Here is a 13,542-nt window from a genome sequence, read left to right on the forward strand (position 1 = left end):
GTCGGGCTCCCGGCGCCGGGATGCTGGTCGCCGGGAGCCCGACCGCCGGCCAGCCGTAGTGAACCCACTTACATATAGTATAATACAACAACTGCTTCATATGCCAGTACTGTATTCCTCAATGCACATGCCCACCATAAAGTGAGAACACAGAAACACAAACATGGGAATATCCATGTTCATGCATTAAATGACACATTGCATTCTATGATACGCCATCTGGTGCCCATGACCATTATTGCAGTTGATATAACATGAATACTGTATATTTGCCATAATGAATAAAGAGGGTTATTCAAAGTTGATTGCAGTTTTTGTTAAATTAGCAAAAACTGCAATTGTTCTACTCACATGCCGAGGCCACCCAGCACAGGTCAAGGCTGCCCAGTATGCGTGGCATGGCTGGCGGCAGCCCGAGATGCCATCGCAATTGAATTGCGATCGCATCGTAGAAACCTCAAATAGAGGTTGACTCCTGCCTACGCAGCATGGCTGTGTAGTGAGGGGTACCGCCGCCATGTTTCCAATTGCAGGAAATGCAGGCAACGTCATTGCCTGCCCAGAAAATGGCCTGCGTTTCCTGCTTTCCTTCACCCCAATGCTACGCTGCCACTCCCGGACCACCCCTACGGTCCCAACCATTGTTTGTCAATCACTATGCGATCGCATCCTTCCGGGATGCATCTCATAGATAAGGGTCACGCACGCTCACTACAGCCACTGCACGTGTGCAGACCCTTGGGATGCGGCCATGCTTTCGAATGCAGCGGCTGCATTCCACTCTGAATAAGGCCCTAGGTGCATCTGAGTCCTTACACAGTGAGCACAAATAGAAAAAGATAGACAAGCAGTCTAAATGTATTGGCATTGTCCATTTTTCCATGCTTATAACATTCAAACTCTTATTTGCACAAGAACAATTGAAGTAAAAGACAAATGGCAAGAATATAACAGTAGGTTTTAATTAAATTCATTGCACATATATTTTTGAGACTAAAGTCTGTTTCTTTTATTCTCCAATCATTATAATGTACTTCTATCATGCAGTTCACCATGACCTGTCTATAAAGATCTTGCTTGTCGGTTCTTTTCATTGTTTTCATTACTAATCTATAAAACATGGTATTACCATTAAGGGAAAAAAATCTGAGTTGAAAGGAATAGCAAGTGCTAGTCTACACACCAAATTCCATTACACGCCAGTCGCTAACCTGACTTGTCAGCGTGCCTCTTCCTTTCTAGTTTAATTGTCAAATCTAATCTCGTATACCATTACTTTTATTGTCATTAGATCAGGATTCTGTCTCCCTGCATTCTGCATAGGATTAATTCCCAAACACATACCCCTCCTAACAAGGTGCAACTGGCCGTATATACATGCTCTTTGGTCCATGAATGCCCCAGTGATGGAAATGTTCTTGCAAGCGGTAAAGCCACCAAGCAGGTGTTTCACTGCAGGCAGTCACTCGAAAACACAGCATGCTGAAAGATTAGGAATCACTGCTCGTCAAGAGATTAACCATTTCAATACTAAACTTCATAAACACTTGACATATAAATAATTTCATTATAATGCTTGCAATGTCTGTTCAGTTAAAAACCATATTGTTTCCTCATTTTTAAATGCCACTGAACAAATAATTATAGTTTTGATATGTAAATTAATTATTCATTTTGTATTAAGCTATACAATACATTGTCCATTACAGTTTGACACTAAATTAGGGTGGCTACCCACTGGTGTTAATAAAAGGCCAGTGACAGTGCATGTCACACACAATCATGCTGTAGTAGCACTAGCATTAGTAGATGACACTATACACTACACACATGTCCTTTATGCTAAATTACTGACTTTGTAAGGGGAAATTAGTCAACTTGTTAAAGTAGGTAATGTACAGTATGTCAAAGTAAACATTTATAGCTTTTACCTGTTTACTTATTATTATTATTAATATTATTAATAATAATAACAGTTTCTTATATAGCGCAGAAAATTCAGTTGCGCTTTACAACTGGACACAATGATAAGACAAAACTGGGTAATAACAAACAGTCATAGAGGTAGGAGGGCCCTGCTCGCAAGCTTACAATCTATGGGGAAATAGGCATTGATACACAAGGATAGGGGCTATCTATTGCATAGTTGTCCACCAGATTGCAAAGGGTCTTGGTGGGTTGCATGATGTCAAATCACAGCAGTGATGAACCAGGGTCAGGAGGACGGGAGAATGAAGAAAGAAAATATGTGGCAGAATTGTGTGGACTGTACAGTGGTGATATAATTGGATAGGAAAGCTTATAAAGGTAATGTGAGTGGTTCTGGAATTTGATGGGCTAGTCTGAAAAGGTGAGTTTTCAGGGAACGCTTGAAGGTTTGGAGACTAGAGGAGAGTCTTATTGGTAGGGCATTACATAGAGTGGTTGCAGCACGAAGAAAGTCCTGCAATCGTGCATGGGAGCAAGTAATGAGTGTGGATGAGAAATGTAAATCTTGTGAAGAGCAAAGGGGCCGGATTTGGAGATATTTTGAGATAAGCAAAGAGATCTATGTTGGTGTAGTATGGTTAATAGCCTTGAGTGTGAGTAAAAGTATTTTATATTGAATACGGTAGAATACAGGTAACCAATGGAGGGACTGACATAGTGGGTCTGCAGACGATGAACGTCTAGCAAGGAAGATTAGCCTTGCAGCTGCATTCAAAATGGATTGTAATGGTGAAACTCTCTTCTGTCACTGACCTAGGTTGGGGGTGTTGTGAACTCGGGGGTTCTCCCGATGGTAGGGGAGAGGAACCACAGTTGGGTCGGAACAGGGATGGCTTGATATAGGTCTTCCTCATACAGGACTCTGACAGTAAAGCTTGGTGAAAATATTAAAGGACATTATTGCAGGAAGGGGGCAACACAATGTCACATAACAGAGAAGGAGCATATGGAGAAATGTCCAGAAAGTACTTGTGAGTGATGGTAAAAGATACTGGTGACTGAAGAACTTGAGAGCAGTGGTTAAAAGACACTGATGATTTGAAGAACTTGAGAGCGGTGGTTAAGACTCTGATCATTTGAAGAACTTGAGAGCTGTGGTTAAAGACACTGATGATTTAAAGAACTTGAGAGCGGTGGTTAAAGACACTGATGATTTGAAGAACTTGAGAGCGGTGGTTAAAGACACTGATGATTTGAAGAACTTGAGAGCGGTGGTTAAAGACACTGAGGATTTGTATAACTTGGGAGCGAGGGTTAAAGACACTGAGGACTTGTATAACTTGAGAGCGTGGGTTAAAGACACTGAGGACTTGTATAACTTGAGAGCGAGGGTTAAAAGACACTAAGGACTTGTATAACTTGGGAGCGAGGGTTAAAGACACTGAGGACACTTCCGGTTCCAGCTGCATGGAGTGAGCAGCGCGTCTCACAGCTCATCACCATCTCCGGCTGATTTGCTGCTGTTACACGGCTTTAATTAGCCTCCATTCTCCCTCATCTGTCCCCTGGACACCTGCACCCTGAAATATGGACAAATACATCACCTCCTCTCAGCCGCCACGGACGCAGCAGCAAACGCTGCGCCAAGTGAAAAGGAGCCCTGACCCTTTCATGGCGCCGGACACGGACACGCTGGCAACCTCTCCTGTCTCAAAGAAACAGGCCACTGATTCTCAGGATGCAGATACTGCTTTGCAGCCCTTGCATCGTGACTCCCCGCTGTCATATGGTGACCTAGTAGACGCAATTTCCTCCACAGTGGGACCGCTGCTCTCAAAAGCGGTAAGTGATATCTCCACTCAAATACAGCAACTTAATATGAGAGTCTCAACTGCAGAGAACAGAATAGGCTCTATAGCCCACAACCTGGCTGACTTCCAGGGTGATGTTAAGAGGCTGGAGAAGGAGAACTATGCTATTATTACCCGATTAGAGGAAATCGAAAATCGCTCTAGGCGCAATAATATCAGGGTGGTTGGGCTCCCTGAAAAATTTAAGGGGCCATCTTTAGAGCAATTTGTCAAACATTCCCTCCCCCAAATCCTGGGGATCCAGGAACTGTGTAAGGATATGGTTATAGAGCGGGTTCACAGATTCGGCCCCCCACCTCGCCCTAACGACTCCCGCCCAAGGGTCACCATTTTCAAATGCCTCAGCTACGTCCATAAATTGGAAATCTGGAGGGCTTCCAGGAAACAGCCAGTTATAAAGTGGGAAGGCCTCAGCATACGCCTCTTCCAAGATTTTTCTGTGGAACTAACTAAGGCGCGCAGAGCCTTCTCCCCCATCTGCTCTCGCCTGATAGCTGACAAGCAGAAATTTGCATTGATTTACCCAGCCAAACTGCGTATCTTTGATAATGATAAGCACTATGACTTTCTATCCCCTGATGAAGCTGCGGACTTTCTCTGCGACAAGGGAAAAGCCACTGAAGTTGATATCACAGATCGTGTTTAATGCCCTACTCTACTTTCTACTACACCGCAATTTCCTGAGATCTACGGCTCACTTGTTCACCTACTGCCAGTTCAGTTGCTGGCCCCTGGTTGAGAGATGTACACCCCACTTGCAGTGGCCTCTCAGTATTTTATTTACAGGTTTTGCACCCAAGGGAGAAAAACCTGCCTCCCCAGTCGGAGGGGACGGGAGCTCTGCTCTGGGTTATGTTAGATCTCTTCTTATGCCTGTTTAGGCTGAAAATTTTGGTAGCATTCCGGAAGCTATGTTACAGTATATTACTCACCTTGGACATGCTGCGCATGTCAAGTTTTGCTATGCATGTTTTAGCCTTTTTTGTCTTGTGTCTTTCCCTATACCCTGTTGTTCTTCCCTCCCCCCCTCTTTCCCGCCCCATTCTCAATAGTATGTTATCATATTGCTGCCTGGAACCTGTTGGTCTCACTTCACTTCAGCATATATGGCGTCAATTAAGGTAGGGTCCCTTAATGTAGGAGGCTTTAATTCACCAGCTAAGCGAAGGAAAATATTGGTGTACTGTAATAAGTTGAAGCTTGAATTAATTTTTTTGCAGGAAGCCCACCTGGTTCACTCTGAAATGGTAAAGCTCCAAATGTTGGGGTGGAGATTGGTAGCCTGTTCACCGTATACCTCTAAAGCGAGAGGTGTAGTGATCTTGGTGAAACGGTCAATTCCCCTAGACATAGCTAAAATTACCTCCGACCCTGAGGGACGCTTTGTCATTGCACAAGTTACCCTGTTTTCCAAGCCTTTTACCCTGTGTAATGTGTATGCCCCTACAGCTTACTGTAAACACTTCCTTTTAAAGCTCATTACTGATCTTACGCCCTTCATCCATGACCCGTTAATAGTATGTGGTGATTTTAATTTAATTTCTGATACTCATCTAGACAGATCCTCTTCACCTAGACGCCCATTAACATTGCCAAAAATTGGGGTACCCCATTTATCCTCCCAGCTGACTTTAGTAGATGTTTGGGGAGCGCTCAATCCCACTGTCAAGGAATTTACGTGTCTCTCAGCTGCTCACCAGACCCTGTCAAGAATAGACTATATATTACTATCTCAGACCCTGTTCACAAGAATATCCTCCGTGGAAATTGAACCCATCTCCGTATCTGACCATGCATTACAGAGATTTGTATTACACCGCAAAATGGAGCAATCTTCTCAGATTTCCTGGCGCTTCCCCTCTCACCTTCTGGTATCCCCGGATTTTAAATCCCTACTGTCTACCAGTTGGCAGAATTATAGTTCTTGCAACCAGTCTCAAGCTACCTCTGATCCTCCCCTATTTTGGCAAACCGCCAAGCCGGTCCTTAGAGGTGATATAATTTCCTATGTTGCCAAACTTAACAAAGCCTATGCAGCCACCTATCTCCGCTTACAACAAAATCTCACTACTGCCTACACCATCTTTAGCCGAGTGCCCAATTTAGCTAATAAACTGAAATATACTACAGCAAAGACTCACTTTAATGAATACCTTAACAAACAAGGACACAGACACTTGTACGGAATTAACTATAAATACCACAGATTTGGGAATAAATCAGGCAAATTGCTCACCAATATTTTAAATGGCTCTAGATCAGCCACGACGGTCCACCCCCTTCGATACCCAGATGGCTCTCTCACCTCCTCTAATAAGCAGGTAGCGCTTTATATGAAAGAGTTTTATTCTCGGTTATACTCCCAACCTCCACCTGTAACTGACGACCCCTCCACACCCCCCTCTTCGCCCTCCCCCCCCTGGCACGGTGTCCCTTTTCTCAACTGACGGGGGAGATGAAAGATACTTTGCTGGCTCCTGTCACACCGGGGGAAATATCCAAGATAATTAAATCTTTACAGACTAATAAGGCTCCAGGCCCTGATGGGTTTGGAGGGGACTTCTATAAGATGATGCTTCCTGACATTCTCAGCCCACTTGTCTTAGCCTTTAATCATATGCTCACCACGGGTACTGCACCACTATACTTCAATGCAGCATATATCAAACTCAAACCCAAACCGAATCGGGATCTAAATCTCCCAGGCTCCTACAGACCCATATCCTTGCTTGATTCAGACTACACAATCTTGGCAAAAATCCTGGCGGATGGACTCAAAACTGTCTTACCAGAGATTATCCACCCTGATCAAACAGGATTTATTGCTGGCAGGCACTCGGCCCTGAATGTCAGGAAGGTCATATCCGCTGTTCAACATCTCCAACACACCGTTGGCTCTGCTCCCCCTGGTGTGATAATGTCTTTAGACGCAGAGAAGGCCTTTGACCTTGTACAGTGGCCCCACTTATTCAACACTATGGACAGGTTTAGCTTTCCCCCGGCATTCCTTTCCTATATTAAAATGCTCTATACAACCCTCTCTCTCAGATTATGTGCAATGGCCAATTCTCAGACCGTTTTCAACTGCATAGAGGTACGAGACAGGGGTGCCCCCTATCTCCTCTTTTATTTGCAATTGCTATAGAGCCCTTAGGCATACTGCTGCGTGAGTCACCTGCTTTCAAAGGTATTACCATCTCCACCTACGAGCTTAAAGTCTCACTGTTTGCAGATGACATGCTACTTTTTGTCTCTGATCCCCTTACGTCAATCCCTGCAATCATGGCCATTATTGGCAACTTTGGTGCGATATCTGGTTATAAGGTTAATGTCGAAAAATCTGAGATTCTCCCCATAGGTGAATACTCCCTACATCTCCCCACCTCCCCTGTATTTGGTAATTTTAAAATATCTACAGCTCCCTTGAAATACTTGGGCGTATATATCACGAATATAGTAGCTGACCTGTACAAAGCTAATTTCTCTCCCCTAGTGAATAAGGTTGCTACGCTAATGTCAACTTGGAATTTTCTTCCCCTTTCACTCCTCGGTAGGGCGGTTGCGGTTAAAACTATAACCTTCCCAAAGTTATTTTATGCAATCCAGATGCTCCCCATAGCACTGCTTCATAGAGACACTCTCACGGTTAATACCGCTATGTCTAGATTCTTATGGAATGGTAAACGATCTAGAATTGCTCTCTCCAAATTGATGCTTCCCAAATCTCACGGAGGCCTTGGTCTCCCTGACTTTAAATCCTGTACAGCAGCTGTATTTTTCAGATATGCCAGTGACTGGTTGCTGGAAACCTCCACTTACACTGATACCAAATTAGATCAAGCTATATTTCATCCGTACTCCCCTTCTGCCTTGCTGCACCTCAAGCCTAGCTCCATACCACCCCAGATTTACTCTCATCCCATTTTTCATGATACGTACATTCACTGGATGTACCTTCATAAGAAGTTGCGGAGAGATTTCAGATTTTCACCTTACCTACCCCTCTGGGGCAACCCAGAATTTCCCCCCTCACTCCACAACCCCTCCTTTCAGCTTTGGAGACAAAAGGGTCTAGCTCTTGTGAACAGGGTCTTCGACCCGGGAGGATATGTCCTCCCTTTCGATGTCCTGCAAAGGCGTTTTTCCATCCCAAATAGTCTTTTTTACTTATATCTTCAGGTCAGACACTACGTCCAGGCACTCCCGATTACTTACCCCTTACCTAAGGCGACACACATTATTCTCCAGGTGCTGCAGATACGATCCTCTACTACCTATAGGATTCGACACCTTTACCCCCATTTAATTTTAGCTACTGTTAACCCCGTAACCCACTCTCAAAAGATTCTTTCCATGTGGGCTGCCGATATTCAAATTGGACATACTCTGCTGAGTCTATACTTTACAATTATAGTAAACATTCCAAGCACCTACAATCGGCATATTTACAGGAAACCCATTTCCGGTTCTTACACAGGGCATATATCTCCCCAGCTCAGAGGAAATATATGGCCATGGCCAAATCAGGACAGTGTGTGAAATGCTTAATGTCAAATGCTAAGTTATACCATTGCGTATGGGAATGCTCCAAGGTTCGCAGATTCTGGGCTAAAACTGTATGCTATTTAAATACAATATTACTATCCTCATTATTGCCTTTACCAGAAGCTTGCCTACTACTAGATTTTGAACACTTGTCCTTCGGCACGCACTCTCCCAGGTGTACTCCCTTTGTTGTAACAGTCCTAACTCTAGCTAAAAAATTAATATTCATACACTGGATTAAGAAATCTGCCCCGACGATCCAGGAGCTCAAGACCCGTCTTCTACTCCTATTGTATTTCGATATGCGAACACAACTACTGAACTCTACATCCCCCATTTCCGCCTTTCATCACAGATGGGACCTTTTCATTTCTTCCTTGGATGAGGACTCCAGAAGGACTGTTTCCACATTCTTTGGATCTCAAGAATGGGCCAGAGCTAGAGCTTTAATTGAAATACCAATGTAATGACACTGTCCTAGATGCATCATTGTTGCCCCCACTGATTCTCCCCCTTATTTCTTTCTCGTACAGTACGCCTCCTACTGCTGGGGTTTTATACCCTCTATAATGTTTTAACAGCCTTCACTGTTCCTTAGTGGCATTTGTATAATCTGTATGTTACCCCCCACATCTTTTTCTTTTTCTCCTTTGTTTTTTCCCCCTGTGTGTATGTCTTTGTCACACCCAGTTTCACTGAATAGATACCTGTATTTCTGATTATTGCCAATGCTTATTCGCCATGTTTGCCCTATATTTGGATTTCTGGCAATGTTATTATCTGAAATCTTCAATAAAACGTTTATTAAAAAAAAAAAAAGACACTGAGGACTTGTATAACTTGGGAGCGAGGGTTAAAGACACTGAGGACTTGTATAACTTGAGAGCGATGTTTAACCTGCAGCTTACGCTGACTCCAAGAAGCACTGGTGACTGGAGCGCAGTGGAACCCAGCAGCGGGGAACGCTGGAAGCTGTGCGACAACTGACACCTGGAAATCCCGGAGACACTGGGGTATGCTGCAGAGAGATCCGCCGAGAACAGAAGCACTGGCATCCACTTCAGAGGAAAAGACGATACTCAGGCACCGAGGCACTGCCCGGCGTCTGCCTTTGAATCTCCCGCCTCCGCTGGATTGGCGGAACAGTCCGATGACGTCACCCGCTCCCCGCCCACGTGATGCCGGGTGTCATGGCGGCGCCCCTGCCCCGGGGAACTGCCGGGAGCCGCGCCAGCCAGACGCCGGAGCCCGTGGACCACCGAAGGCGGAGGCCGCAACACAGACCAGCAGGCACGCAGGGGTAAGCGCGGCGAACGCCGCCCATGGCGTGTGACATCTTCTTAGTAAGACCAGTAAGAAGACTATTGCAATAATCAATGCGGGAGATAATAAGAGCATGGATTAGAGTTTTAGCAGTCTTGTGTAAGGTACGATCATATTTTGGATATGTTATTTAGATGCATGTTACATGATTTTGAGACAGATTGAATGTGGGGTAAAAGGACAGTTCTTTATAACATTTAATAAATTGGCAATCTGAACGGAAGAGTTATCACATAATGGTGAAATTGGATATGCCCTCAGCATGTTCAGCACAAGCCAGTCACTTGGAAAGAAATCATTGTGATATCTCCTAACTAGAGTTGCTCAAGCTGTTTGTGGTTCAAATCTGATACAGGTTCACCAATTTGGTTCTAAAATTCTAAAATTGGAAAGAATTTCTCCAATTATACAAGCAGTTTAAAAGATCGTAATAGTCCAACAGTTTCAAATATTGAGCCAACTCTACAATGTTTGAGCTGAATTGCACTTATAAGCTGGTGTGCATACATTCAAGTTAAATTTGCAACCCCTGATGAGACACTCTTATATGATGGGCAAATCTAAAGTGCTAACTGCAAACACACTGTGGGGCAGATGTATTAAGCCTGGAGAAGTGATAAAGCAATGATAAGTGGAAGGTGATAACGCGCCAGCCAATCAGCTCCCAACTGTCAATTTACATATTGTAGCTGGTTGGCTGGTGCGTTATTACCTTGCACTTATCACTGCTTTATCACTTTTCCAGGCTTAATACATGTGCCCCGAGTGCGTATATGAACAGTGAATGCGAGTTACACATTTTTAACAGCAAGTTTGACTCAGGGTCCATAGTTGATTGCAGGGAATGGAGTACCATCCAAAGGTAATCCAAGCATTCGACACCAAATGCCAGGTAAAGTAAGGTGTCAGCAGGAGTACCAAGAGAGAGAAGGGCTGTCTAGAGCTCTGTCTAGAGCTCTAAGACTGGTCAACACAGTGCCTGTAGCAATCCCGCCCTCTGCTGCAATAATAAAGCCCTACAAGCCCGAAAGCCAAGGACAGAATGTGGATGTGTGCATGTGGGGTTACTGCCTCTGGGCACTGGTGCTGAGGTTTTAGCAATGGGTGATTTTGTTACAAACATGTCCAAGATCAAGTATCAAATTTCACACCGGTTAATAATTTTTGAACATCTCTACTGCCAACCAAAGGCTAAATGTGCAGTTTAGTGATGGAAGTGTTTACTCATGCAAGGGTCTGTAGTGCATGTTTTGGCTTTTTTTTTACCTAACACAAAATGCTAGCATGTGTTTAATTATTTATTATTATGTTGGATTTTCTGATAATTTTTGTTTGAAAAAACCTTTGCTTAATTAGTAAAAAATAAGTTAGAGCATGGAGTATTAGTCTCAGCCGTTGTACAATACATTTGCTTACCAATACCAGATGGCTAACTTGACAAGCAAAAGTAAACTTCCATACTGTATATTGCAGGCCTCTACTCAGCTCTACACATACTGTAAGAAAAAGTTAATCTAAAAATCCTTACAGAAATATACCTTTAAATTAGACATGTGCGACGACCCCTGTGTTTTGGTTTTGGTTCTACCAAAACCACACTCACTGGTTTTGATTTTGTACTGATTTTGATTTTCCAGTCAAACATGTGGTAGTTCAACTTCAAACATGGCACATCTAGGAACAGAGTGGCACTGCAGTGGCAGACAAGATGACAGTTTAATAAACTATACAACCCCATAAAAAGTAACCAAGAATGTTTTCATTAATCAAGAATTAGATCAGAAGGATTGATTTGCAAGTAAATTTAATGTAATAATTTGATTCCAAAATTTTAATCAATAGGGGCATTGGGGATGGTATTGCTAATTCTTCTTTTATTGTCTTTTCTCTCCTCAGTTGCTACAGGTCTCGATCTAGACCTAACACGTGTTAATTTTAATTAATAAATCAATCAATAATTTTGGTGTTCTGTTATGGTCTTTTCTCTCCTCATCATCATTTTCTGCAAAATACTAATTTTTAAAAAATTAAACAGGGCATGCATAGTTTAACAGACCAAGTACTTGAGTGACAGGGAATACCACTTTCATGGTGGAAGTCCTTGGTTCATTTGGGCCCCTACACAACAAACTACCAATGGGGCAGCTACTGTAACCATGTTTTTAATGTTGGGCTTAAGACAGCTAACAGCCATAATAAAAAGAAAAGCAGTGCATGATAGATTTATCCTACGCCCCTCCTACCCATGCTTACCTGTATGTTTTATATTAAAATGGACATGCACAGTTTAACAAACCGTGCACTTCAGCAACAGGGACTGCCACTTTTGTGGCTAAAGTGCTTGCTTTATTTGGGCCCCCAAAAAACTATTTTTGGGAAGGATTACCTCTGATTACTAATGAGGAGGTTAATTATGATGAATTTGTCACAACTGAGGGCCTGAGCTGACGGAAGGCAGCCTCAGTTGTAGGGGCTGAGATGTACCGGAACCTGGGAGGTTGTATCAGACCCCTGGACATGTAAGTAACATGAAGAGAAACCGCCCGAAGGCGTGACCACGACAACTTGAGTAAAAGTCAATGATATTTATTTATGACAAACTCCATGCATCACAGTAGCAGTAAAAAGAAACATAAAAATCAGCAGAGAAATAATAATACAGTTCCTGGGTACTACAGGGTGGCAGGGGCCACAGAGCGCTGGTGGTATGAGACAGTTCTTATTATCTGCAAGTTGGAAAGTCCTTACCAGGCTCAACTGTAGCAATGAGGAAAGCCCAGGGTCGTACCAGCTGGTGTTCCAGCGAAAGCTGGACTGCTGTAGATAAAATGCTGCTGTGGGTACTGGTTAGAACCAGACAGGTGTTGGCACGGAGTGGATACTGGCTGGAACCAGTTAAATAATAAATTAAGCTTGAGAGCGATGCAATATAGATGAAATGTAGAATTTGAGAGCGGAGAAATAATAATACCGGTGGAGAGTGGTAAACTGCAGAAAGGACACCGGCCCTTTAAGAGAAGCTGTACACTGCTGGAAGCTGAGCTGGAAGCAGGTGATGTTGTAGCTGGAAACAGGTGAGTCCAGAATGGACCGGAGAGTCAGGCTACACCGCAGATGGAATGCTGGTGCGGATCTCTATAGCAGAAGTCTGGAGACAGGAGCTGGAACCTGGAAGACAATCACAGGAGAGAGACAAACTGGAACTAGGTTTGACAACCAAAGCACTGACGCCTTCCTTGCTCAGGCACAACCTATTTATACCTGCAGCAAGGAAGGCATTGGCTAGGCAATTATGCAAATTAATAATACTGACAACGGATTGGTAGGAAAGATCAACTGACAGAATCCAAGATGGCTGCGCCCATGCAGACACTTGGAGGGAAGTTTGGATTGTAATCCATGTGGTCTGGAAAACAGTAATGGCGGCGCCGGCCACCGGAGACAGGAGACGCCAGGCTGACAGATGCACATCCGACCACGCGGACACAGCGGAGGCCGCGGCTGACGTAATCGCCACTCTGAATGCAGAAGCTCAGGGACGGCGGCGGAGGCCGCGGGAGACGCCATGCCAGATGTATAAGGCGTTACTGTGACTGCGTCCAGAGAGACAGGAGAGGATGCGGGAATGTGCACATCAGGATAACAGATGGGATCCGGTCCTGGAGCGCTGAGCCAGCCTTAGGAGGCATCTGATAGGTAAGAAATGGCGTCCAGATACCCGGATCATGACAGCACCCCCCCCTTTAGGAGTGGCCCCAGGACACTTCTTTGGCTTTTGAGTAAACTTGGAATGGAATCTCCGGACCAAGGCTGGAGCATGGGCATCAGAAGCATTGGTCCATGAACGTTCCTCAGGGCCATAACCCTTCCAGTC

Source organism: Pseudophryne corroboree, unplaced genomic scaffold (assembly GCF_028390025.1).
Source record: "Pseudophryne corroboree isolate aPseCor3 unplaced genomic scaffold, aPseCor3.hap2 scaffold_2606, whole genome shotgun sequence".
NCBI lineage: Eukaryota > Metazoa > Chordata > Amphibia > Anura > Myobatrachidae > Pseudophryne > Pseudophryne corroboree.